General features: G+C 48.5%; 1 pseudogene; it reads right to left on the bottom strand.

Annotated features, from left to right (window-relative positions):
- Positions 1 to 987: 987 nt before the first annotated feature.
- On the bottom strand, positions 988 to 2,166 carry LOC147991602 (uncharacterized; annotated as a pseudogene).
- Between the last annotated feature and the right edge of the window lie 24,002 nt (positions 2,167 to 26,168).

The raw sequence follows: 26,168 nt of genomic DNA on the forward strand, positions 1-26,168 counted from the left end.
TAATAAAAAAGGAGATTCAATATAAAATTTTATGTGTTAAGTAGAGAAATTGTGCAAGGCTGCATACTAGCTATTTTGAAACACTCCCAGGCTTCATTTGAACAGCTCTTCAGCCACCAATTGAGCAGCATAACAGTTGTATCCCAGACTAATTTTCAGCAAGAATTCATCAGTAGATCAACAACACTACATCAAGATATATACAAGGACATATGACACAAGATTTTAGTAGGATTTAACAAACCATCTCAGCGAGATATATAACAAATGTTTCAAAATGACAACACACAAGTTTCAGCAGCTATACTTGTATAGATTGTTCACACAAAAGACCATAAGTTCAAGGCAGAGTAGTGAAAATAGAAAAAACACTAAAAGACCATAAGTTCATAGCAACAGTGTGTACATAGCATCACTTTTAAAAGGAAAATAGAAACAACACTAAAAGAACAACAACTACTCTTCTCTTCATCACCAAATTGTTAGTGCTGGGCACTAGTTCTTATTCCCATTTGCCACAACATATGACACTATGCAGGCATGCCCTTGTTTCAACTTGTTTTATATCAGATTAAACTTCAGGAGAGATATTTCTCATAGGTAAGCATCATAACAGTTCAGGAACTTATACTCATGGCTTACACATGTGAAAAACACCTTACCAAGAAATTAAAAACTATACAAAGAACCCCTAGTCACCATCCAATTCTTCTTGTCCCAAAGGAGCAACATGACCATCATTTACGTAAGCCTCATCATCATTTGTATCATCATCAGATTCGAATTGGACATCATCAAACTCAATAGGTTTTATATTTTCTATGACTGAAACATCAATGTTGGATCCTTCGTCATCATTTCTACACCAACTAGTGATTTCTTCAGGTACTGTAATTTTTGGCATTGTAATTTCTGCATCGACGACATCCAGTACATCTGCCTCACCACCCTCATCGGCTTCAACAGCTTCATCAAGGCCTACACCATTTAAAATAGAAGGAGCAAACAAATTTCGTGGATTCATTTTAATAATAGCTGCCCAATCAGGGTTCTTCACATCTCTCACATAGAAAACCCGTTGAGCTTGGAGGCCTAGAATGTAAGGGTCTCCCTGGAATTGGTGTAGAGTAGTGTCAAGGTCAATAATTCCATATTTGTCCTTCTTATACCCCTTACTCTCAGTTCTGTTCGCAGGAGGCACATCAAACCAGTCACACTAGAATAGAACAACCTCTTTATCATGAGGAAAGTCAAGAAATATGATTTTCTTGATCACCCCGTAATAATCAATATTTCCTGTGTTTGCATCGCCCTTGACTATGATGCCACTATTTTGGGTACTCAAGTCCTGCTCTATATAGGAATTCCGAAAGAAATATCCATTCAGAACTGTACGGTTGTATACTCGAGCTAGGTGATCAGGTCCTTTAGCTAGTGCATAAATAAGATTGCTGACCTTCCCATCATTGTGGAGTTCTGTGATCTATTTCATGGAATAGAATATGTGTGAGTGTATTGTACAACGTTGGTACGTTATTACAAGGAACATTAGTGAAAATGCGAAAGAAAATTACCCGTCTCTCAAACCAACCAACAAACTCTTCCTTGTGCTGCTTTTTAGGATTAGGAGAATTGTTCCTTATGAGCTCCTCAAGATGTTCACTTCAAAGAGAAATTATTGTTAGTTGAACATGAAAGTATTAAAGCATATCATGATGTGAAATAAAAATATAAGTATCCTTACTCAATCCATGGCGCGGTTTCCTCACAGTTTGTTATTATGAAATGCCTCATTTGATTAATATCAGCCAAAGACAATGATTCACAAACAAAACCTTTCTTGGAGTAATCAACTGTACTCATTATGCTAATCCCTGTTGGTGATTGATCTGTACCTCCGTCTTCATGACGTTTGGACTGACTTCGCTTGGTAGGCATTCCATCAATGAATCGACTGCAAAAAGTCATGCACTCTTCAAGTATGTACCCCTCTACAATAGAACCTTCTGGTTGAGCCTTGTTACGCACATATCCTTTGAGCGTACGCAAGTATCGCTCAATTGGATACATCCATCTGTACAAGATAGGCCCTCCCAATCGGGCCTCTTCAGCAAGATAAATTGGGAGATGCATCATAATATCAAAGAATGCTGGTGGAAAGATCATCTCAAGCTGACATCGAGTTTCTGGAATTGTTTTTCTCAACCTCTCCAAATCTTCATCCCTTAACTCTTTGGAGCATAAATCAGAAAAGAATTTACTTAGCTGAAGCAATGGGTTAACAACATTCTCTAGCAAAAGCTTGTGCAATGCAATAGGAAGAAGTTTCTGAAATATAACATGACAGTCATGAGTTTTGAGTCCACTAATCTTGCACTGATCGAGGACTACACATCGCTTAATGTGTGAAGCATAGCCATCAGGCATCTTAATGCTCTGCAGAAACTTGAAAGCATTATATTTTCTTCCTTTTTTAAAGTATAGCAACCTTTCTTTATGTCATACTTATGCTTACCAGGCTTTGTCTGTTGGTCCTTCCTTAATTTCAGGTCCTGTAAATCAAGACGAGCCTTCACACCATCCTTTGATTTCTTATCCATCTCAAGCAAAGTCCCCACAATGCTGTCACAAATGTTCTTCTCGATGTGCATAACATTCAAATTGTGCCTAACGAGCAAGTTCTTCCAATATGGGAGCTAGAAAAACACACTTTTCTTCCGCCAGTTATGCCAACTACTAGTTTCCGGTCGCTTTCTCTTATTTGACCGTCCAAATGGTGCATGCTGAATGCTATCAAGTTCCCACAGAACTTGTTCACCTGTAAGTGCCACTGGAGCTTCTCTATTATCTGCCTTGTTGTTGAACAAACACTTGTTTCGACGCCATTTGTGGGTCCTGGGCAGAAAACGTCGGTGTCCCATGTAGCAATGCTTTCGACCATACTTGATCTATAAAAAATCCGTATGTTTGTGGCAATACGGGCATGCTAGCTTGCCTTTTGTGCTCCAACCACTCCGCATTGTGTAAGCTGGGTAGTCACTAATGGTCCACAACAAGCATGCATACATCTGGAATTTTTTTTAGTTGCAGCATCATATGTCTCAACACCATCCTCCCATAATAGAACATTCAGTTCATCAATCAAGGGCTGCATTATAGTCAATAGCATCACTAGCTGCATTACAAGACAAGACAACAGGGATACATACATACCAGTATTACTGTCACATTGTCGGGTGGTAGTTGCGACATATGCCAACGGGTGGCTTATCATTGTGGGAACCAGTAAGACATCGCCGGTGCCTGGAAGCGGGATAAGGCGAAGACATGCACGCCGGCGGATCTTACCCAGCTTCGGGGCTCTCCGTGGAGATAACACCCCTACTGCTGCTCTGCGGGGTCTCCGCATGCTCACTAGATGAATCAAGTAGCTACACAACGCTCCTTGAGCTGTTTGGGGGGGGAGGAGGAAGAAGGGCACGGCTAGCCTGCTTCTACTCCCTGTGTGGTGTCTAGAACTAGCGGGGGGTCGAACCCTTTGCATGGGTGCTCCGGGGGGTTTATATAGGCCTACCCCCCCAGGGGTACAATGGTAATCCGACTGGGCGCGGGGCCCAGCCGTCTGTGACTGCACTCGCCGGCTTCTGCGCCGGCTACTGGGGCCCGCCGGCTGCCGGCCCCTTGGTCGACAGGCAGGCCCCACTGTCCAGGGCCTGGTCGGCGGCTGGTTACTGTGGCTTCATCTTGTTGACGTGAGCTTCATCGTGGTAAGCGTGGCTACAGTACCGCTGCCTGTCAGGCGATCGCTGTAGCCTTACCGCGTCTTGTCTCCTTAATGGGGCGTCTTCTTCGAGGGAGGCGGCAAGCCAACTGCATGGAGCCGGCTCTGTCTTGGGCCGACTGGTTGGAGGCGTGGCCGCCTTCGGGCGTCTCTCTGCTCAAAGGGGCCCACCGCCTGTGGGCCACGCTGGCGGCCCGTCGTGGGTGATGCCAGGGTCAACATGGCAACAGTGCTGCGCCGGACGGGTCATGCCTACCCCGTACGGCGCACTGTGCCAGGCGTGCTCCGGGATTCAGGGGTGGCAGGCTCTTCTGTAGCCACGCCCCATCGCACCGCCGTTAGGTGGGTGCAAACTTTTGTGGGTACGGTCTGGACCGCTTTATGGGGAGCCGGCTTCTTGGAGTCGGCCTTCTCATGGCCGGCTTCTTGGAGTCGGCCTTCTCATGAGGGCTAAAGTCGGACCGCCTTCCGAGAACCGGCGTGGGTGGCAGCCAGTGAGGGGAAGGCGGCCCCATGTCTTTGATTCTTGAGCTGTTGCTTGTTTTTGGTGCAGACTACTTCCCCGGCTACTCCGTCTTCGCCGCCCAAAGCATTGAGGCCCATCGCGAGGCGCGTCGACAGGCGGGAGCCAACATCGCGCCGGATGCGAACCGGACACTTGAGGAGCAGCTCCTGGCTATCCAGGCGCGGTTGCAGCCGGCTCATCGGATGCTTCGCCGGCTCCAACATGCCGGGGCGCAAGTGTTGGCCGCCCTCTGGCCCGGCGAGACGATCCCCCGCGCCCCATGCCGAACTGCCGACTGGCTGGAGGTCGCAGTTGGTCGCTTTGAGGCTTGGAAGGCGTCGGCGGCCCGCCTCGGAGCCGGGCGGGCGTTGGAGTTCGTTCGGGCTTGGTACCCTGGGCTGAGCCTGGACCAGCTGCGCACTTGGCGGATGGAGGCCGACGCGGAGCTGGAGGAGGTGAGGCCGGCTATCGCCCAGCGAGCTTCGACGATCGCCGAGTGCACCGACATCAGCGTTTTCGCACCCGAAATCGATGATGACGGTGTTGCTCAGCCGGAGGAGTGGTTCGGGCTGAGCCCGGCGGTGGGCGAGGACTCGGCGGAGGAGATTGCCTCCAGCGACGAAGGTGAGGATGACGAAGAGGAGGACGGAGAAGACGTCGAGCCGGCAGGTGGAACAACCGGCCGACCTCAGGCCGACCGCGCCTCCAGCAACGAGGCGCATGGAAGCGCGCCCTCTGCGGGAGGCGGCGACAAAGCCGAAGTTCGCCAGCCAGCCGCTCCTTCAGCTGGCACGACCGTCTCCGCCAACCAGTCTGGCTCGTCGGCCGCTCCGCCAGCTTGACCTGCCGTCTTTATCTTTCCTGCCTTGTTGTCTTTGAACAATTTTTGTTAAGTTTTCGCAGTTCCACCCACTGGGGGTGTATCCAAACTATGTTGAATGCTGGCCTCTCGGAGGTCTTTTTATGTAAATATTATCATGTGCATGTTTTGTTTCCATTCGCGTATGCTTTTTATCCTTAGGCTTTTTCCTTTGCCGCCTTCCCTCTTTGGGGAGGCAAGTACTTGAGCGTTCTTGGATTGAAGTAAAGTGAATGGAAACCAGCCGGCCGGCTACTCTGGTAGCTATTCGGCGGTGTGAGAAAAACCGGCTTTTGTTATATTATTCCGTTAGTCCCTAGCCGTTTTTCGTGTGGGCGCCCGTTCCTGCCTTTAACTCTTGCCAGCCGGACAGCCGGTTCTTCGAACTGCGACTTTTGGCAAGATAAGGCTTGGGAGCCGGCACACTACTTGTCTGACTGCGGGTAGGAATTCTAACATAACTCCAGTCGGTGTGTCCCCGAGCCGACTAGTCGAACTCGGTGCCGGACGGAATAAGTAAATGACACGACAAGGTCATAAGCATGATACTGTTCATTCATAAATAAGGGATGGCAGTCCCCGAGCCCTCCTCGGGAAGAATATTGTCTTGTACTTAATACAAAAGTTAGCGCGGTACATACTGCATTTCAACTGTAAAATATTCGGAGGAGGTTGGCATTCCATGGTCGTTCCGACTCCTTGCCGGAGTCGTCTCTCTTGCGCGCCTTCGGCTTCTATGCGTCGATCAGGTAGTAGGAGTCGTTGCCTAGAGCTCTGCTGATGACGAAGGGGCCTTCCCAAGGGGCTGAGAGCTTGTGCTGGCCGGCTGTTTGCTGGATCAGCCGGAGCACAAGATCGCCCTCTTGGAAAGATCTTGGCCTAACCTTCCGGCTGTGGTAGCGGCGCAAACCCTGCTGGTAGATTGCAGACCGGCTGAGGGCTAACAGCCGGCTTTCTTCCAGCAGGTCCACGCCGTCTTCTCGTGCTTCCTTGGCCTCCGCTTCCGTGTACATGGTTACCCGAGGCGAGTCGAACTCGATGTCAGTTGGGATGACCGCCTCGGCACCATACACAAGGAAGAAAGGGGTGAAGCCGGTTGACTTGTTTGGTGTAGTGCGCAGACTCCAGAGGACAGCCGGCAGCTCATCGAGCCAACAGCCGGCTGAGCACTCCAGAGGTACGACCAGTCGAGGCTTGATACCGGAGAGGATGTGGCCGTTGGCTCGCTCGACCTGGCCGTTTGACTGCGGGTGGGCGACGGATGCTAAGTCCAGCCGGATACCTTGGGCTGCGCAGAAACGTGCCAAGGCTCCTTTGGCAAAATTCGTGCCATTGTCGGTGATGATGCTGTGCGGCACGCCGTACCGAGTTGTTATGTCTGCGATGAACGTCACCGCAGTCGGCCCATTCAGCTTCTTGATCGGCTTTGCCTCAATCCACTTGGTGAATTTGTCCACGGCGACGAGCAAATGTGTCATGCCGCCGCGCGCCGTCTTGAATGGGCCCACCATGTCCAGTCCCCAAATGGCAAAGGGCCAAGTGAGGGGAATGGTCTTGAGTGCCGAAGCCGGCATGTGTTGCTTGGAGCTGAAGAGTTGGCATCCCTTGCAATGTTTGACTAATTCTTTGGCGTCATCCAAAGCAGTCGGCCAGAAGAAACCATGGCGGAAGGCTTTGGCGACAAGTGATCTTGAGGCCGCATGGTGGCCGCATTCTCCTTGGTGAATGTCTGTGAGGATTGCAATGCCCTTCTCTTGCTCGACGCACCGTTGGAGGATTCCAGTGACGCTGCGCTTGAGTAGTTCTCTGTTGACGATTGTGTATGCTCCGGCTCGACGCTGGACTTGTCTTGCTTCTGTTTCGTCAGCCGGCAGGTCTTGGTTTACTAGGAAGTTGAGGATGGACTGAGCCCATGATGGAGCCGCGACTTCTTCTACTGCCAAAGTGGCTACTGCCACCAGGGTGGGCGGGCTGGGCGGTGAGGTGCTGGAGTCGGCCGCCGGCTGTAGTGCTGGTGCAGTCCCCGGGCCGGCAACCGCAGTCCCCGAGCCGGTCGTGGCTGTCCCCGAGCCGGCCGCCAAAGTCCCCGAGCCGGCTGCCGAAGTCGCCGGGCCGGCTACGGGGGTCTTGGGGTCGGCTACTTGATTCTTCGAGCCGGACCCGGCCGCATCGGGGTCAGGCGGCACGAAGATGGAATCGGATTCCGGAGACGGCTTGATAGACGGCTTGAGGAGGTGTTGTAGAGCGACGCCGGTTGGAATTGCTTGCTGAGTGGAGCCTATTCGAGCCAGGGCATCGGCTGGCTTGTTGTCGGCTCGTGGTATGTGGAGGAACTCGCATCCTTTAAAGTATCCGCTGAGTTGTTGGACCAGGAAACGGTAGCTCGCCATATTCGCGTCCTTGGCGTCCCAGTCGTAGGATGATTGCTGGACCACCAGGTCTGAGTCGCCATAACATAGGATCCGGCGAATGCCAAGTTCTTTGGCAAGCCGGAGCCCGTGTATGAGCGACTCGTACTCGGCCACGTTGTTGGAGGCGGCAAAGTGGATCTGTAGCATGTATCTGAGCTTGTCGCCTTTGGGAGAGGTAAGGACGACGCCGGCTCCCAAGCCGATGCCCATCTTGGACGCCGGCTCCCAAGCCGGGTGCTCTCGTCGGCCGGGCCGTCGTGGCCGACAACCATCACTTCGGTGGTGACAGCATCGCAGCCGTCGGCTCGAGGAAGCGGGTCGTTGTAGATCGTGACGTTGGTGGGGAAGGTGTCGTAGGAGGCCGTGTCGGAGTCGACAGGCGTCGGGTCGGTGGAGCCAACCGACTCCAGGTCCGCAGTGGGCTCGCCGGAGACATGGAGCTGGCCGAGAAGGTTGGCGAGGTGGTCGGTGCCCGCATCGGAGGCAAGCTCGTCGGGGATGAGAGTTTCGTCGAGGAGGTCGGCGAGGCCGCTTGCCGCGCAGACGCTGGTGACGCCTTGCAGCGCGTCGTGGCAAGCGCCATCGGGCGTGCCGGGCTGGCTACGCTGGCGGGGGAGGAAGAAGGTTCCCGTCCAGAACAGGTCTCCGGACGACGGTGCACCTGGCCCCAAGGTGGGCGCCAAATGTCGGGTGGTAGGTGCGACATATGCCAATGGGTGGCTTATCATTGTGGGAACCAGTAAGACATCGCCGGTGCCTGGAAGCGGGATAAGGCAAAGACATGCACGCCGGCGGATCTTACCTAGCTTCGGGGCTCTCCGTGGAGATAACACCCCTACTGCTGCTCTGTGGGGTCTCCGCATGCTCACTAGATGAATCAAGTAGCTACACAACACTCCTTGAGCTGTTTGGGGGGAGGAGGAAGAAGGGCACGGCTAGCCTGCTTCTACTCCCTGTGTGGTGTCTAGAACTAGCGGGGGGTCGAACCCTTTGCATGGGTGCTTCGGGGGGTTTATATAGGCCTACCCCCCCAGGGGTACAATGGTAATCCGACTAGGCGCGGGGCCCAGCCGTCTGTGACTGCGCTCGCCGGCTTCTGCGCCGGCTGCTGGGGCCCACCGGCTGGTCGGTCCCGCCGGCTGCCGGCCCCTTGGTCGACAGGCAGGCCCCACTGTCCAGGGCCTGGTCGGCGGCTGGTTACTGTGGCTTCATCTTGTTGACGTGAGCTTCATCGTGGTAAGGGTGGCTACAGTACCGCCGCCTGTCAGGCGATCGCTGTAGCCTTACCGCGTCTTGTCTCCTTAATGGGGCGTCTTCTTCGAGGGAGGCGGCAAGCCGGCTGCGTGGAGCCGGCTCTGTCTTGGGCCGACTGGTTGGAGGCGTGGCCGCCTTCGGGCGTCTCTCTGCTCAAAGGGGCCCACCGCCTGTGGGCCACGCTGGCGGCCCGTCGTGGGTGATGCCAGGGTCAACATGGCAACAGTGCTGCGCCGGACGGGTCATGCCTACCCCGTACGGCGCACTGTGCCAGGCGTGCTCCGGGATTTAGGGGTGGCAGGCTCTTCTGTAGCCACGCCCCATCGCACCGCCGTTAGGTGGGTGCAAACTTTTGTGGGTACGGTCTGGACCGCTTTATGGGGAGCCGGCTTCTTGGAGTCGGCCTTCTCATGGCCGGCTTCTTGGAGTCGGCCTTCTCATGAGGGCTAAAGTCGGACCGCCTTCCGAGAACCGGCCTGGGTGGCAGCCAGCGAGGGGAAGGCGGCCCCATGTCTTTGATTCTTGAGAGCCGGGCGGGCTCGTAACTTTTTTCAGAAGGGCCAGGGGGAGCCGGCTAGGCTAACCATGGCTATTTACTCCGACACACATGGTAAAACAAACATTTATCTATACATTGTAAAGCAAAATTTGTTGATGGAAGAAGAAATAGTGTTACTGTCACATGGTAGTATATGTGACATGAGGGTAAATAGTTTCAGTTTCGTAGTTGGCTAGATCATGCAAAAACAGAAATTCAGAGAGAGTCAGTGATGAGAAAATTTTCCATTTGCTTTGTTTGTCCACCACCTGCATCATGATCTGCTCTTATGCTCAAGAACATAGCATAAGGGGCAAAGCAAAACATCTGCTCTTCTGCATCTTCTTCCATGTCCGTGCCCCTTATGAGAGTATTGATCATGTAACATAGCATAAGTAGTCACAGGATCAAGCAAAACAAAACAAAATAGTAGACAGCAAAGGTAAATGGTTTAGAAATAGGACTGTAGTTTTGGTACTATTCTGATTAATCGAACACACAGCCAAGTACTAGCAAGTGAAACAGGATTCAGCCGCTCATAACTACTCATACAGGAAATCAAGATCACTGGGTAGCATACTAAGTATTCTCACAGTAATTTTTCACCAATTAACCCATGTCCATGCAACGATTCACAGGGTCATATGCAGATCAAAGCAAAACAGTACAGAGTTTCAGAGATTTACAGCTAGAAAAGATCTTCTGCGTGAAAGGCTTGAGGTCTTGTGCGTGATCCTTGAAGAAGAGAAGCAGAAGAGGATCCTTGGGGAAGATCGGCAGCGTGGTGAAGAGGAGCAGCGGCGGTCGTCGGTCAGGGGCGGCAGGGAGGGGCCCCGAGGATTCAAGCTCCCCGCCTCCCTGGTGAAGCGCGCCATCAGGGAGGACAGGCCGCCGCCGCCAACCTCCCGAAACCCTCTTCTCACCTCCCTCTTCGTTCGATCCGATCTCTCCCCTTTTCTCTTTTCTTGGTTCGATCTGGTGTCTCCCCTGTCTGTCTGTTCTGGCTTCGGTCTTTTTTTAGGGGCGAGAGAAAGGAAGTCGCCCCCTTCCTTCGATCCCCTCCTCTGGTTTGTGGTTCAGCCGCACGTGGGATCAGACGACCCGTCTGGTGGGTCGCGCCACAGCGTGCTTCGATCGCCCAGGTGACCAGACACGCTATCTGGTGCAGCGCGTGACCTCTTCTTCCGTATATTACTTTTTTTATTAAGGTCGGATAGTGTATATTACTGAAATATGTCCATGCAAAAAAATAAAATTACTGAAGTATGTGATTAACGTGGCCTTCTTTTTTTGTTTGAAACAAGATAGTAATTCTATCGACCAAACTTTGATTATCTGCAACTTTTAAACCACAAGTCCAAATGATCTAATTATTTTTTGCATTTTTTTAAATTAAACTGATATTTATATAGTAATTTGGTTGCATAATTTTGCCTACTTAAGTAGTGTAAAGTAGCATATGTCGGCCAACAATCGGCACGTATCAACGTCCTACACCACCCATGTGATCACTAACATCGCCTCCGATGATCGGGTCGCCCTCGACGACCGGGTCAACTCCGGTCATGGCTCCGTCGAAAGCTTCCAAGACCGTGTGCTCCATTCCCGAGCTCTCCGTCCTCCGACAGGCGTGCCTGGTATGCCTCCTCCTCTTCCTCCGCCTTGTGCCGCTCTTCCTCCTCGCTTTCATGGAGGGAAGACACCGGCCAAGGCGGGGGGAGCGCGCACGAAGGGGCGGCGAGGGCCTTGCCCTTCTCCTTGACTGAGAAGAAGCCAGAAGCCCAAGGTGGCTAGGTTTGTCACGGGGGACCAGAGGGGTGGCTATATGAGGACGGGCGTCTGGAAGAGGTTGAAGACTAACATGTATTTTGCTGTTTTCATCCTAATGCAATAATTATTGGGCATCACTGAGGAGTAGCGACAATAGAGGCATAAAGAGATAGCGGAAATTAGGCACCGTGAAATATTTTAAGAGATTTGTTTATGTCGTCGGTGTGTGCACGGGGGATGATTTTTTTCCCCACGTTGCAATACACGGGCATGTTTTCTAGTGAATACATAAAGAAAAGACAAGGTGTTGGGCTTATCTGAATACATTTTTTTAACAAATGTGTGATATGCCAATAAGTGAATCTCAAAACTAAATTTGTTTTGGTTGATAATTGACATTGTTGAATCTCTATTATTTTTGTTAAAACGAGAGCAACATGATTATGTTGGACCTACTCTGGCATGGAGGACCCTCCCGAGTCGCCCTCGCAGGCGACGGGAGAGATCGCTAGCCGCCTCCCGCTCCTCCCCTCCCCTACCGCCGCTAGAGGGTGTGACTAGGTGAAGCCCGGCTAGCGACGGCGGCGGCAGGGCTCGTTCGCCCCCTTGCTTGTGGATCCGATGTAGAAGGGATCCAACAAGCAAAGGCGTCGCGATGCAGGGTTGTTTTATTTACATAGTTGAATCTCTATGCTTATCGTTTGAACAAAAGCGACATAATTATGTTGGATCAACTCTGGCGTGGACAAACCCTCGACGGGTTGTCCGGTAAAATGAAAGATGATGAGATCACCCCATCTAAAGATCGGGACTGACATAGATCAACTGTCTCAACGATCCATCCCCTCAGTACTTATGTTTTGAGACAAGAGTATAACCTAATAGTTTTAAAGTGAGGGGCACGTGATGTCTCTGTGACATGTAGTTCAGAGCAGGCCAAATTTCTGCTACTTTGACCAACAGTTCGCCAAGGCACAAATTTTTGACATATCCAACCTAAGTGTAGATTGATGAAACTACACCTTCCTAATTGGCTGCGGGTGGTTGGCGGACCGGGGTTGTGGCGGAGGGGTTGAAGCAGCGTGGTACATCACCTACACAGTCCGTCCACTGGTTGACGGTGAAGGCATCCGTGGACGGCGTGTTCCTCCCGCTCTTTCTATCTTACTTCGGGTGAAAACTTGATCTTCGGATCGGACGGTAGCGACGTTCGTGGTCGTCCCATTCCTGGAGCATCGTCTTGGAGACCTCGGTCCGGCATGTCCGTCGCACATCTTTCAAGATGATCGCTCCTCGTGCTGGTGCTCTCCGTCGGCTCTAAGCAGATCCCTTTTTTGCAGATCTTATAGGTGCTTTGGTAGTCGTTGAGCTTGTGTGTCGGTGCCCGGCATTTGTGTATCTTGCTCTGGGTGTGTGTGGCATCCATTTGTATCGGTTGCTTCGATGTATGTGATGGTTGTTTTACAATATAAACAGGGAAACTTTTTTTTCTTTCGTTAATTGGCTTTCTCAAATGACGATGACTATACAAATATCAGCGACGAGAACGTTACAGGGGAGGGCGTCGAATCGCCCCTTCACAATTCTCGGATTTGGTGTTTTTTTCACCACAATATAACTTTTTACTAATAAATATTAGTATTCCCTCCATCTCGAAATATATTTACAATCTAGAAAATTTCCTCAAAAAATAATTACTTTTTTAGAACAAAAAGAATTACTTTCCCACCACCTAATTTAGTTGTACTGTTGTTTGCGCCAATATTTTTTAACCTCCCGCTAAAAGTCCCAAATTAGCGTCTTTGTTCGCACCAAAAAATTAGCTTCCCGCTAAATACCTTCATAACAAGCCATGAATATATAATTGTACACCAAATCATGGCGTCTTCACGGGCGATTGGATCTGAGCTCTCGTCTCTGTTCATCTGTGCTGCCGGCGTCATGACGGGGTCAACAGAGCGAACCACAGCAGCTGCACGGTGTCAGGTTAGTCCTCCCGATCTCCTCCCTCGCTGAAAAATCCAGTCCCCCTGGATCCCCCCGTCCCTCTCCTCTGCGCCCGCCTCCGTCCGGGATCAAACCTCCCTCCCCCGCGAGCTCCTCCTCGATGCGCGGCTCTCTCAATCCCGATCCTTTCAGAGGGGCTGCCCTTCTCTCCACGCTCGCCGCTTGGTCGTAGAGAAGAAGTTCGGGCAGGGGGCATGGCCGCCGCCGGTGGCATTTTCCCATCGCGCCTCAATTTGGCCACCTCGGCGGAGGCGCTCGCGGCCTGGAGGGTAGGTGGAGCGCCTCAGATGCGATTATTCATGCATTGGACTGTGTTATTCTTGTTTCATCTTTTATAGTGTCAATATTGATGCTGCACCTATAATTGTTCCTTCCATTTTTAGGACAAAGCACTTGAAGATGTTAAAATCAAAGAAACTGAAGGTCCACTTTCAAGTGAGTAGAAAAACAATATTTTCCAGACCGCTTACAAAGACACTTTGGAATGCAAGTCATCACAGCCTCGTGGGTACGGATACATGGCCAAAACTTCAACTGGTTCTGAAAAGTTTCATATCTAGATCGAAGAGCAAGCTCGTGCTACAGCAGCCACCCAGGAGCGAAACTCTCAGCTCAGCCAGCAGGCCAACGAATTAAACGTGCAAACACACAAGAGAGGATTAACTTGGAGCGCGCTGAGAGAGAACAACTTGAGGGAGATTAAAAGAAGAGTGTGCTAAAAGGGAAAGATTGTTGCAAGAGGAGCGAACATCAAGACTGGAATTTGAAAAAAAACATGATGGCAAAGTTTGTAGAATTGAGCCAACAGATGGGAACCCAACAGGTGATTACAGTCATATGCTTCCATCCTTGTAAGATTTATGTTGCTTACTTGCATTGCTAAAAGTGCACTTCTATTTACAGGTGCCTACGAAGAGGGTTGACAAAGAAAATAGTAATCCAAACTTGCAAAATATTCTTCTACAGAGATCTAGTCCTAATAAGACTCCAGGTTCAAGGCCAGCTGCTATTTCTTCAAATGCGCTCATACAAGCTGCAGCAAGGCATTCTCGAATGTTTAAAGCAATGGTAAGTCACAACCTTGCTTTCTCTTTATGTTTACCTGCATTTTATACGTCAATTGTCTTCATAATTAGCTAGCTCATTCTTCTCTTTGACCATGTGTTGTTGCTGCATCGAGTCACAACTTAAATGAAAAAGGAATATGTGCTAGCTAGGGACATGAACTTAACTGAAACTATACATCTAGTCATAACTTAAATCAATAGCAGAAGCTTTTAGTAGATGTACGATCGGACGATGGCACCATTCTGTATGCACGAGCAGGATGTCATGAGCATGCGCGTGATGCCTTCGCTGATGAGTCCACTACAATGTCCCATGCAGAATCTCTTGCCCCTGATATGGGGGTTGTGAGGGTCGTTTTTTAAACGGACTCACAACTCCTGATGGAAGCACTTAATATCAATAAGGTAGACTTGTCAGCCCATGCTGCTATTATTGAGGATACCAAGTACGCGCTCAAATTATGGTTTTCTTATTATGAAATAAATGTATGTCGGCGCTCGGCAAACTCTGTTACTCATGGGCTTGCTAGTCTTGGTAGGATGTTAGAACCTAACCACTATTTGGAATGGGAGGCCGATGTACCAGCCCTTGTGGCTGCCTGTGCTTTGGGTGATTCAGCCCGACACCGTTAAGTTAAAAGCAATGTTTTTTTCTCAAAAAAGAAGCTTTTAGTAGATGTACTTGTGGTTATGCTTCAGATATTTACACTTGTATAGTTGTTATGATCCCTTAGTTACATGCTTGCTGACACAGTATTAGTCCAGTTAGTCTGGCGATAGTTTTTTACAATGGGGCTAGAATAATTGTATGATGTATGTTATGTTCGACTAATTAAGTAGAACATTTTTATTTCTTGATTGCAGGATCCAAAGAACTAGCTAGACTAGACTCTAGATCAAGGGCAGTTTAGTCTTCGAAGTTAATTAGGATGGCTAAATTACATTTGAGTTTCATTTTATGGATATTTTCTATAAGAATTATGAATTTTATGAATCTGCATATTATACGTATGGTTTTGAATATTGTAATCGAAATCCTGTATTTTTTTACGGTTGCAATAGACTATTACCACAACCCACTTTCGGTTGCCACATGCTAGCACCACTAACAAATATAGTGTTGTGTTATATCTCATTCGCTACGCCTATCTGTTTTGTTGCACTAGGATGTTGCAACGGAGCACTTTATATTGTTGTAATAGCTTGGCGTCACAAAAAAATATCATGATGCGATAACAGTTTGGCGCCACCAAAGTAAGTTTGTTGAAATAGAGTATCGCCACTGAAAGTATAAATTTTCACAATAATTTCTCGCTACAAAGTTTTTACCTGTTGTGATACCTATTTATCACCATAAAAACAAGTATGTTGCAATTTCCTGTTACGACGATTCGAATATTTGTTGCCATAAGTTAATGCCACAAGGGCGGTGGGTCGTGGCAACATGCCTAATGCCACGAAAACAAGGATTGTTGCCATAGTTTATTGTCACAAGTATAGTGGGTTGTGGCAACATGCCTAATGCCACGAAAACACGGATTGTTGTCATAGTTTTTTGCCACAATTGACTATTGCTACGGAAGAGTATTGCGCCACGAAATGGCCGTCGTTGGCATAGGTTGTTGCCACAAATGTCTATCGCTACGAGATATCAGTCTCCACAATTCATTACATGTTGCATTAAAGCTATCTCCACAAATCAAATGGTGGCATCAGGTGAGTGTTGCCACGGGAAAACATGTGGCAACTTCCCGCATGGTTGTTGCAATAGCACACTTTATTGCCACAATTGCTTTTTCGTGGTAATAACCTATTACCATGTGTCCAGTCGCAACGGCTGCCAACGAATGTCGTTTCGTCGCAATAGGTACTTATCGCCACAAAACAGCATGTATTGCAACAAACGATTTTGTTACAGTAGACCCGGATCCTTGTAGTGATGGGTCTTAATGAAGATTTTGACTGGTCTGCACCTCCACCGAAGAAATTCAAGAAGGTCAAGGTTCCTTCTCTGGTGGCCAGCTCATATTCTTCATCGCGCGACACTGATGAACATGAAGATTTGGATGACACTGCGGCAGGACCTACATCAACCAACGACCCCAACAACGCTGGCGCTCCTTCATCAACATGATTATCTTTAGGGGCGTTAGTCCTCATTTTCGATCATTTTGGTCATTCGATGACAAAGGGGGAGAAATATGAGTTAGTCTTCAAGCGGGTCTGTTGGGGAACGTAGCAGAATTTTAAAATTTTCTACGCATCACCAAGATCAATCTATGGAGTCATCTAGCAACGAGGGAGAGAGGAGTGCATCTACATACCCTTGTAGATCACGAGCGGAAGCGTTCAAGAGAACGGGGTTGATGGAGTCGTACTCGTCGTGATCCAAATCACCGAAGATCCTAGCGCCGAACGGACGGCACCTCCGCGTTCAAGACACGTACGGAGCGAGGACGTCTCCCACGCCTTGATCTAGCAAGGAGGAGGGAGAGGTTGAGGAAGAGGGCTCCAACAGCAGCACGACAGCGTGGTGGTGGTGAAGTTGCAGTACTCCAGCAGGGCTTTGCCAAGCTCTTATGGAGGAGGAGAGGTGTTGGGGAGGGGAGGGGCTGCACCTTGGATGTTGTGTGCAGCCCTCCCCTCACACCTCTATTTATAGGGGAAGGGGGAAGGGGGCTGGCCCCCTCAAGATGAGATCTAGAGGGGGGGCGGCGGCCAAGGGGAGGGGGGCTTGCCCCCCAAGCAAGGGGGCGCCCCCCTTAGGGTTTCCCCCAACCCTAGGCGCATGGGCCCTAGGGGGGTATGGCGCACCAGCCCACTTGGGCTGGTTCCCTTCTCCATACAGCCCATAAGGCCCTCCGGAAGAGGTGGCCCCTCCCGGTGGACCTCGGAACCCCTCCGGTGGCCCCGGTACAATACCGATATGCCCCCGAACCTTTCCGACGACCGTATGACAACTTCCCATATATAAATCTTTACCTCCGGATCATTCCGGAACTCCTCGTGACGTCCGGGATCTCATCCGGGACTCCGAACAACATTCGGTAATCACATACAAGTCTTCCTAACAACCCTAGCATCACCGAACCTTAAGTGTGTAGACCCTACGGGTTCGGGAGACATGCAGAGATGACCAAGACGATTCTCCGGTCAATAACCAACAGCGGGATCTGGATACCCATGTTGGCTCCCACATGCTCCACGATGATCTCATCGGATGAACCACGATGTCGAGGATTCAATCAATCCGTATACAATTCCCTTTGTCAATCGGTATGTTACTTGCCCGAGACTCGATCATCGGTATCCCAATACCTTGTTCAGTCTCGTTACCGGCAAGTCACTTTACTCGTACCGTAATGCATGATCCCGTGATCAACCACTTGATCACATTGAGCTCATTATGATGATGCATTACCGAGTGGGCCCAGAGATACCTCTCCGTCATACGGAGTGACAAATCCCAGTCTCGATTCGTGCCAACCCAACAGACACTTTCAGAGATACCTGTAATGTACCTTTATAGTCACCCAGTTACGTTGTGACGTTTGGCACACCCAAGGCACTCCTACGGTATCCGGGAGTTGCACAATCTCATGGTCTAAGGAAATGATACTTGACATTCAGAAAAGCTACAGCAAACGAACTACACGATCTTTGAGCTAAGCTTAGGATTGGGTCTTGTCCATCACATCATTCTCCTAATGATGTGATCCCGTTATCAATGACATCCAATGTCCATAGTCAGGAAACCATGACTATCTTTTGATCAACGAGCTAGTCAACTAGAGGCTCACTAGGGACGTGTTGTGGTCTATGTATTCACACATGTATTACGATTTCCGGATAACACAATTATGGCATGAATAATAGACAATTATCATGAACAATGAAATATAGTAATAACCATTTTATTATTGCCTCTAGGGCATATTTCCAACAGTCTCCCACTTGCACTAGAGTCAATATTCTAGTTACATTGTGATGAATCAAACACCCATGCAGTTCTGGTATTGATCATGTTTTGCTCTAGGGAGAGGTTTAGTCAACGGATCTGCTACATTCAGGTCCATATGTACTTTACAAATCTCTATGTCTCCATTTTGAATACTTTCACGAATGGAGTTGAAGCGATGCTTGATATGCCTGGTCTTCCTATGAAACCTGGGCTCCTTGGCAAGGGCAATAGCTCCAGTGTTGTCACGGAAGAGGGTCATCGGGCCCGACGCATTGGGTATGACTCCTAGGTAGATAATGAACTACTTCACCCAGACTGCTTCTTGTGCTGCCTCCGAGGCTGCCATGTAGTCTGCTTCACATGTAGATCCCGCCACAATGCTTTGCTTGCAACTGCACCAGTGTAGCGACCTGACCCGAATGGATCAAGTCTCTGTGCTTAAGTGTCATCCCTGGATCGGTATGCTGACACACACAGTACTCAAGGATTTATAACAGAGGTAAATCACATGTATAAAATAACGTAAATACTATTTCCTCAATCCAAAATAGCGGAAGTAACAAGGTTGTGGATTCCCATCAACACCAACGGCAAAGTTGAGTGTAGAAATCGTAACCCTAATGTATCTCTTACTCGTCGTAAGATAATCCTGCAACATGAGATGTTGCAGCCACAGAGGGTTAGTACATTGAATGTACTGGCAAATTCACACCATAGAGAAAATGATGAACAATGGCTATCACTATATGCATATATGGCTGGTGGAAAAGTTCTATGGTTATAATGTTTTTGCGAAAAGCCAATTTTTCCCTACTGCAAAGGAATACATTTATTTAACTATCATGGTGGTTGTTAAACATTGAGAATGGTTGACAGCATTCTCAATCCCAATTAAGTAACATCATTAAACCCAACAAAATTAAGTTGAAGTAACATGATGAGATCAACAGGATAATCCAAGAACTAGATACTCAAGATGTCCATAACCGGGGACACGGCTAACCATGATTAGTTTATTACACTCTGCAGAGGTTTGCGCACTTTTCCCCACAAGACTCGATCTCCTCCGTTGGATTTCTCGCACTACATGGTGTTTGAGAAACGGATGACCGAGACATAGTCTTTCAGAAGCGTTTGCACCTTACGATGGGTAGACCGTACCACCTACAACCCCTACATCTGCTAGTCTACCACTGTAAGAGTTCACACGACTTAATCAACAATGCTAGAGCCCATAATAGCTTGTGGCTGCACACGGAAGTTTCTAGCATGAATAATCTTATGATCCCTTTGAGCCTGGGTGGCGGACCGTAGGATGATCACACGGTATATCCCCGAGATCTCCTAGGACAACACTGGTATATCCCCAGGTGTCCAGGCAAGTCCACTGGTATATCCCCAGGGTGCCCCTAGCAATCCACCCAGATGTGTGTTTAAGTTGCCACCTTAAGTAAACCATTAATTAACAATCTCACATCTGTCATGGATACTCTCAAAACCCAATCCACGTCTACGAGCATAGCATGGCACTTATAAGCATAACGTAATAATAACTCCCAAGGTTTGAATGCAGGGAAATAGGTTCCTACCTCATCAACTACTTCCCAATACCCTCAATTTAATTAGATCCTAATCATGCAATGTTTGAGGGTGAAGCTAATGCATAAAAACTGGGTATGAAAGGGGATATGATCAAAGTGTGAACTTGCCTTGCTGATGATCCGCGAAACCTAGAGATTCGAAGTAACAAGCGGCGCACTCTGGGTATTCTACCGCAGACAAACAAACAAGCATACAATAAGTACTCATCTAATGCACAGGTAAAACTCAAATAAGAGATCTAACCAGAAGGTTCAACTTAAGAACTCCGGTTGGCAAAAGAAAAATCAAATCGAACGAAGCAACGAAAGATGAATGGCAAAAGAAAACAACTTCATTCTAGTAATCTGGATCTAGGGCAAATTTTACACTAGCAAAATCTTGTTTAAGTTGGTTAAACGGTTAGAGGGTTTCGAGACGAAACTCTTGGCGCTTGAATCGCCTGATTCCGATAAACGAGCGAAAAGTTATGCTAAAACGAAAATCGGATCCGGAATCACGATCAGAAAAATTGCGGATTTAATCCGAGAAAAAGAAAAACGACGAACGCCGATTTTTTTTCGGCACGGAAAATCAGGCGCGACGAACCTCGGGCGGCGGAATCGTCGGCGGCGGCTCCGGCGGCGCGCACGGATCGAGGCGGGGCTGATGGGCTGGGGCGGCTCGGGGCGGCGCTATTTAAAGGCTGCCCCCAGGCGGTGTCCCGCTCGGGTACGGCCCGAAGTGGGTTCGTTTTTTTAATTATTCCGCTCGGAAGAAAAATAAAAAGAAATACTAAACGGACTCCAAAAATTCCGAAATAATTTTTCACGAGCTTCTAAAATCAAGCCTCACAAGGTGAACATTTATTTGGGACCTAAATGCAATTTTGAAAAACGCACATTTTTCCTAAATTCAAATAAAACACCGAAAAACTCCGAAATAAAATCTTATTTGATTTTATTATTAAATCCTCAATATTTCTTTATTTTGGGAAAGTCATTTTATTCCCTCTCTCATATTTTTGTAATAGAAATAATTGATGATAAAATAAATAAAAACAAATGATCCTATTATCAAAATTTGAGAAAACTCAAATATGAAAATAACGAAATCCCCAACTCTCTCCGTGGGTCATTGAGTTGTGTAGAATTTCTAGGATCAACCAAAATGCAAAATGAAAGTTTGGGAAAGTCCTTTTATTCCCTCTCATTTAACTTTCAAAAAGTTTCGAATTTCACTCACTTTCAGTCAATCAATCAAACAATCAATCAAATCTATATAATTATTATAACATTCCAAAATTTAGAATTTTGGGATGTTACAACTAGCTTACTGCCCCACCATTCAAAATATACACGTATCTGGTTTGTGACTTAGAGTCATCCAGATCTGTGTCGAAGCTAGCATCGACGTAACCCTTTACGACAAGCTCTTCGTCACCTCCATAAACGAGAAACATTTCCTTGGTCCTTTTCAGTACTTCAGGATATTCTTGACCGCTGTCCAGTGTTCCATGCCAGGATTACTTTGGTACCTCCCTACCAAACTTACGGCAAGGTTTACATCAGGTCTGGTAGACAGCATAGCATACATGATAGACCCTATGGCCGAGGCACAGGGGACGACACTCATCTTTTCTCTATCTTCTGCCGTGGTCAGGCATTGAGTCGTGCTCAATCTCGTACCTTGCAATACAGGCAAGAACCCCTTCTTTGACTGATCCATTTTGAACTTCTTCAATACCTTGTCAAGGTACGTACTCTGTGAAAGACCAATGAGGCGTCTCGATCTATCTCTAGAGATCTTGATGCCTAATATATAAGCAGCTTCTCCAAGGTCCTTCATTGAAAAACACTTGTTCAAGTAGGCCTTTATGCTCCCCAAGAATTCTATATCATTTCCCATCAACAGTATGTCATCCACATACAATATGAGAAATGCTACAGAGCTCCCACTCACTTTCTTGTAAATGCAGGCTTCTCCATAAGTCTGCATAAACCCAAACGCTTTGATCATCTCATCAAAACGAATGTTCCAACTCCGAGATGCTTGCACCAGCCCATAAATCGAGCGTTGGAGCTTGCACACCTTGTCAGCATTCTTAGGATCGACAAAACCTTCTGGCTGCATCATATACAATTCCTCCTTAAGGAAACCATTAAGTAATGCCGTTTTGACGTCCATCTGCCATATCTCATAATCATAGGATGCGGCAATTGCTAACATGATACGGACGGACTTCAGCTTCGCTACGGGTGAGAAATTCTCATCGTAGTCAACCCCTTGAACTTGTCGATAACCCTTAGCGACAAGCCGAGCTTTATAGATGGTCACATTACCATCCGCGTCTGTCTTCTTCTTAAAGATTCATTTATTTTCTATGGCTCGCCTATCATCGGGCAAGTCAGTCAAAGTCCATACTTCGTTTTCGTACATGGATCCTATCTCGGATTTCATGGCTTCCAGCCATTTGTCGGAATCCGGGCCCGCCATCGCTTCTTCATAGTTCGAAGGTTCACCGTTGTCTAACAACATGATTTCCAAGACAGGGTTGCCGTACCACTCTGGTGCGGAACATGTCCTCGTGGACCTACGAAGTTCAGTAGTAACTTGATCTGAAGTTTCATGATCATCATCATTAACTTCCTCTCTAGTCGGTGCAGGCACCTCAGGAACATTTTCTTGAGCTGCGCCACTTACCGGTTCAAGAGGTAATACTTCATCAAGTTCTACTTTCCTCCCACTTATTTCTTTCGAGAGAAACTCTTTCTCTAGAAAGGACCCATTCTTGGCAACAAAGATCTTGCCTTCGGATCTGAGGTAGAAGGTATACCCAACAGTTTATTTAGGGTATCCTATGAAGACGCATTTTTCCGACTTGGGTTCGAGCTTTTCAGGTTGAAGTTTCTTGACATAAGCATCGCATCCCCAAACATTTAGAAACGACAGCTTAGGTTTCTTCCCAAACCATAATTCATACGGTGTCGTCTCAACGGATTTCGACGGAGCCCTATTTAAAGTGAATGCGGCAGTCTCTAAAGCATAGCCCCAAAATGACAGCGGTAAATCGGTAAGAGACATCATAGATCGCACCATATCTAATAGAGTGCGATTATGACGTTCGGACACACCATTACGCTGAGGTGTTCCAGGCGGCGTGAGTTGTGAAACTATTCCACATTTTCTTAAGTGTGTGCCAAATTCGTGACTCAAGTATTCTCCCCCACGATCTGATCGCAAGAACTTGATTTTCCTGTCACGTTGATTCTCAACCTCACTCTGAAATTCCTTGAACTTTTCAAAGGTCTCAGACTTGTGTTTCATTAAGTAGACATACCCATATCTACTCAAGTCATCAGTGAGGGTGAGAACATAACGATAGCCACCGCGAGCCTCAACACTCATTGGACCGCACACATCAGTATGTATGATTTCCAATAAGTTGGTTGCTCGCTCCATTGTTCCTGAGAACGGAGTCTTGGTCATTTTACCCATGAGGCATGGTTCGCACGTGTCAAATAATTCATAATCAAGAGACTCTAAAAGTCCATTTGCATGGAGCTTCTTCATGCGTTTGACACCTATGTGACCAAGGCGGCAGTGCCACAAGTATGTGGGACTATCATTATCAACCTTACATCTTTTGGTATTCACACTATGAATATGTGTAGCATTACGCTCGAGATTCATTAAGAATAAACCATTCACCATCGGAGCATGACCATAAAACATATCTCTCATATAAATAGAACAACCATTATTCTCGGATTTAAATGAGTAGCCATCTCGAATTAAACGAGATCCTGATACAATGTTAATGCTCAAAGCTGGCACTAAATAACAATTATTGAGGTTTAAAACTAATCCCGTAGGTAAATGTAGAGGTAGCGTGCCAACGGCGATCACGTCGACCTTGGAACCATTCCCGACGCACATCGTCACCTCGTCCTTCACCAGTCTCCGTTTATTCCGCAGCTCCTGCTTTGAGTTACAAATATGAGCAACCGCACCGGTATCAAATACCCAGGAGCTACTACGAGTACTGGTAAGGTACACATCAATTACATGTATATCACATATACCTTTCGTGTTGCCGGCCTTCTTATCCGCTAAGTATTTGGGGCAGTTCCGCTTCCAGTGACCACTTCCCTTGCAATAAAAACACTCAGTCTCGGGCTTGGGTCCATTCTTTGGCTTCTTCCTGGCAGCTTGTTTACCGGGCGCGGCAACTCCCTTGCCGTCCTTCTTGAAGTTCTTCTTACCCTTGTGTCGGTGTCAAAACCGGCGGATCTCGGGTAGGGGGTCCCGAACTGTGCGTCAAGGCCGGATGGTAACAGGAGACAAGGGACACGATGATTTTACCCAGGTTCGGGCCCTCTCGATGGAGGTAATACCCTACTCCTACTTGATTAATATTGATGATATGGGTAGTACAAGAGTAGATCTACCACGAGATCAAGGAGGCTAAACCCTAGAAGCTAGCCTATGGTATGATTGTTGTATATGGAGTGGATGTCCTACGGACTAAAACCCTCCGGTTTATATAGACACCGGATAGGGTTAGGGTTACACTGAGTCAGTTACAATGGTAGGAGATCTTGAATATCCGCATCGCCAAGCTTGCCTTCCATGCCAAGGAAAGTCCCATCCGGACACGGGACGAAGTCTTCAATCTTGTATCTTCATAGTCCAGGAGTCCGGCTGAAGGTATAGTCCGGCCATCCGGACACCCCCTAATCCAGGACTCCCTCAGTAGCCCCTGAACCAGGCTTCAACGATGACGAGTCCGGCGCGCAGATTGTCTTCGGCATTGCAAGGCGGGTTCCTCCTCCAAGTCTTCATAGAAGATTGTAAACACCAAGAGTAGTGTCCGGCTCTGCAAAATAAGTTTCCACATATTGCCATAGAGAGAATAATATAAACACAAAACAAATCTGCTAACGTATTCCGCAGTGCGTCATCACACTACGGCCAAGTCCTTTACTCGAATCGTTTTTACTTTTCCATCTCAGCACATTTTGCGAGGCGGCTTCCTTGGCACGTCTTGTCAAAGCAGAGATCGTGTACCCCTTTTACGGGATTCTCATTAATACGGACGTGGGTAACCCAACCGCGCCGTTTATCACGGCGCTTGGGAGGCAAGCGAGTTTTACTAGGCTGGTGGGGATGCACAACCGCATCCGCCCATATAAGGGGATAAGGATCCACCTTTTTACCTACGCCTTCTTCCTCCTTTGCCTATCCATCTCCTGCGCGCTCGAGCTCCAGCGCCCAATCCCGCACTTCCCACCTCAACCTTCTCCAGCAATGTCCGGAGCGGGAGGCAAGTGGAAGGTCTCCTCCGCTACGGAGGGCCAAGTCAAGAAGCTAAGGAAGGCCGGATACCTGTCTAAGGACATCGCGCACCGGCTTCCTGAAAAGGGGCAGCTTCTCCCCACCCCAAGGCCCCATGAGAGGGTAGTATTTCTTCCCCACTTCCTCCGCGGACTGGGTTTTCCACTCCACCCATTTGTCCGGGGGCTCATGTTCTACTACGGCCTGGATTTCCACGATCTGGCCCCGAACTTCATCCTCAACATCTCGGCGTTTATCGTCGTGTGCGAGGCTTTCCTCCGCGTCCGCCCTCATTTCGGCCTCTGGCTCAAGACCTTCAATGTCAAGCCCAAGGCGGTGCGCGGCAGCCAGGCGGAGTGCGGAGGCGCCATGGCGGGCAAGATGGCCAACGTCCTATGGTTCGAGGGCTCTTTTGTGGAGACCCTAAAGGGGTGGCAATCCGGGTGGTTTTACATCACCGAGCCACGCGATCCGAACTGGATCGCAGCCCCCGAGTTCCGATCCGGACCCCCCACGCGGCTTATGTCCTGGAAAGAGACGGGCCTGTCGTGGGGTGACAAAAAAGAGGTGACCGGATTGCAAACATGCATCCAGTCCCTGGTGAACAGGCCAATCCGGCTTGTTAATGTAATCCAGGTTATGCTCGTTCGCCGGATCCTCCCGTGCCAACAACGGGATTTTAATCTGTGGGAGTTCAACCCGGCGCAGCACCAAACCCTTAGCAGGCTCTTCGACACGATGTATGAAGATGCCTGGAAGGTGCTATTCAAGGGCGCCGAGGCACCCGCATCCGCTTCCGAGGACCGCGGATACAACTCGCGGCGTCATGCTATTGAGGTAAGCTATCTTCACCTTTTACAGGATGTTAAGCTTTTTTCATAGTTTGACTCTATGCGGGATCTAAACTCCCTTACCTTTGACAGGCTTGGCGGGCGATATCCAGACCGATTAACTGTCCGGCTCTGCTGCCCGAAGACCCAGCCCCAGCTCTACTAGTGAAGCTACTAGTTCCGGCGCCTTATGTGGTGCCGGAGAAGAAGGCCAAGAAGAAGAAGACCACGGGGACTCGAAAGAGTGCCCGTAACGTGGTGGTGTCGGAC

Source organism: Triticum urartu, chromosome 1A (genome assembly GCF_056163025.1).
Source record: "Triticum urartu cultivar PI428250 chromosome 1A, HENAU_Tu73, whole genome shotgun sequence".
In the NCBI taxonomy this organism is placed as follows: domain Eukaryota; kingdom Viridiplantae; phylum Streptophyta; class Magnoliopsida; order Poales; family Poaceae; genus Triticum; species Triticum urartu.